This window comes from Martes martes, assembly GCF_963455335.1.
Source record: "Martes martes genome assembly, chromosome: 16".
Lineage (NCBI taxonomy): Eukaryota > Metazoa > Chordata > Mammalia > Carnivora > Mustelidae > Martes > Martes martes.
In genome coordinates, this window is record NC_137904.1 from 19,442,162 (window position 1) to 19,445,198 (window position 3,037).

Here is a 3,037-nt window from a genome sequence, read left to right on the forward strand (position 1 = left end):
AGAAATATAAATAGTGCTAGAAATTAAGTACTCGGAAATCTAAATGTGATACCTTTTTTTACTTGTCAAATTTGGAACAGCTAATTGTTGTTGGGTTTTTTTTTTAAGATTTTATTTATTTATTTGACAGACAGAGATCACAAGCTGGCAGAGAGGCAGGCAGAGGTGGGGGTAGGAAGCAGGCTCCCTGCTGAGCAGAGAGCCCGAGGCGGGACTGGATCCCCGGACCCGGGATCACAACCCGAGCCGAAAGCAGAGGCTTTAACTCACTGAGCCACCCAGGCGCCCCTCAATATATATTTTAAAATGAAAGAAATCAGGGGTGCCTGGGTGGTGCCGTTGGTTAACCATCCAACTCTTGGTTTCAGTTAGGGTTGTGATCTCGAGGTCGTGAGATCAAGCTCCGCGACAGACTCTGCACCCAAGCGGAGGATACCCTAAGACTTTCTCTCCCTCTCCCTCTCCCTCTGTCCCTTTCCACCGGACTCTCTCTGTCTTTCTCTCAAAAATAAATCAGTAAGGGCGCCTGGGTGGCTCAGTGGGTTAAAGCCTCTGCCTTCCGCTCTGGTCGTGGTCCGGGGGTCCTGGGATCGAGCCCCGCTTTGGGCTCTCTGCTCCACGGGGAGCCCGCTTCCCACGCCCCCCAGCCCCGCCTCACCTCCCGCCTGCCTCTCTACCTACTTGTGATCTCTGTCTGTCAAATAAATAAATAAATAATCTAAAAATTAAAAAAAATAAATCAATAAATCTTCGGAGAAATCTGAGTGGGAGACGAACCACCAGAGACTATAGACTCCGGAAACAAACTGGGGGTTTTGCGGAGCGAGTTGGGTGAGCCCGGTGATGGGTAGTAAAGAGAGCACAGATTGCATGGAGCACTGGGTGATTTTCGCAAACAATGAATCATGGAACACTACATCAAAAAGTAATGATGTACTGTATGATGACTAGCATAACATAATAAAAAAATCAGTAAATCTTTAAAATAAATAAAATATAATGAAGAAATCAGTTACCATAAATAACTAATTACCATAAATAACTAGTGTGTATATACACACACACACACACACACACATATATATATATATATTTTTTTTTTTTTTTTGACAGAGAGAGAGGCAGTGAGAGAGGGAACTTACAAGCAGTGGGAATAGGAAAGGGAGAGCAGTCTTCTGGTGGAGCAGGGCGTCCAATGTGGGGCTCGATCCCAGGACCTTGGGATCATGACCTGAGCTGAATGCAGATGCTTAACAACTAAGCCACCCAAGCACCCCAAGAACTAGTATATTAATGTATTTGTTAGAAAAATCTGGAAGAATTATTGGAACATATAAAAAGGTGATTTATGTATAGATGGGTGAAGTCATAATGATTTTTATTTTACTCTTTTTCTAATCCATATATCCTAATTTTTCTAAATATGTGTAATAAGAAAAAATACAATAAAAGTCACTTTTCCAATGATTACGCTACCAAGATATTCATCACATTACTGTTTATAACTTTAAAAAGTAGAAACAACCAGGGGCACCTGGGGGCCTCAACTGGTTTAAGCGTCTGCCTTCAGCTCAGGTTATGATCCTGGGGTCCTGGGATCAAGCCCCACATTGGGCTCCCCACTCAGCGGGGAGTCTGCTTCTCTCTCTCCCTCTGCCCCTGTCCTCACTCATGTTCTCATGCTCTCTCTCTCTCTCTCAAATAAATAAATAAAATCTTTTTTAAAAAATGTAGAGGAGCACCTGGGTGGCTCAGATGGTTAAGCGTCTGCCTTCAGCTCAGGTCATAATCTACAGGTCCTGGGATTGAGCCCCAGGTTGGGCTCCCAGCTCAGTGGGTAGTCTGCTTCTCCCTTTCCCTCTGCCTCTCCCCCTGCTTGTGCTCTCTCTGTCTCTGTCTCTGTCTCTCTCTCAAATGAATAAATAAATAAATAAATCTTTTTTTAAAAAAGGAGAAACAACCTGATTATCAAATAATAAGAAAACGGATTGATACATTGTACTGTAGTTTGCATGCATAGTGGAATTATACTCTGTAATGGAGAAAAATGTTCATGCTATATTGCTAAGTTGAAAAGACTACAGGGGAACCCGGGTTAAGTCAGTTCTTTGGGTGTCCAACTCTTGATTTCAGCTCTGGTCTCCATATCAGGATCTCATGGTCATGAGTTCAAGCCCTGTGTTGGGCTCTACGCTGGGCGTGGCACCTACTTAAAAAAAATAACAAATAAATATTAAATAAAAAGACTACAAAATAAGATATTAAAATTATATATTTATATTTAATATATAAATGTTACAGGTGGGGAACTTATCGGATTCAGAGCTCGGCAGGAAGTGGGACACATAGAACTTATTAATGATGGAAAACTTTGAGCAGAAAAGTTGAGGACAATGGGGACAATGAGAACAATGATGGACAATGAGGAGGTCTTTACTTTTTGAAGCATCAATATGTCCTACTTTTTAAAGTATTTTTAAGAATTGTCTGGGGGCGCCTGGGTGGCTCAGTGGGTTGGGGCCTCTGCCTTCAGCTTGGGTCATGTTCCCGGGGTCCTGGGATCAAGCCCCGAGTTGGGCTCTTTGCTCGGTGGGGAGCCTACTTCCTCCTCTCTCTCTGCCTGCCTCTCTGCCTACCTGTGATCTCCATCTGTCAAATGAATGAATAAAATCTTAAAAAAAAAAAAAAAAGGATTGTCTGGATATAAAAAAAATTATCTCGATAATATGTATATAATTCTGTATTATCTGGATGATGAGATTGTAGGTTCTTTATTTTCTTCATTAGAAATTTTTTTAATTTTTTTTATTTTTTATAATTTTAAGTAGGCTCCACACCCAATGTGGAGCTTGAACTCACGACCTTGAGATCAAGAGTTGCATGCTCCACTGACTGAGCCAGCCAGCTGTCCCTAAAAATCATTTTGTTTATTTTTTTTTCATTTTTTTTAACATAGATTCCACACTGGGTGTGGGCTTGAACTCACAACCCTGAGATCAAGACCTGAGCTGAGATCAAGAGTCGGACGCTTAATCAA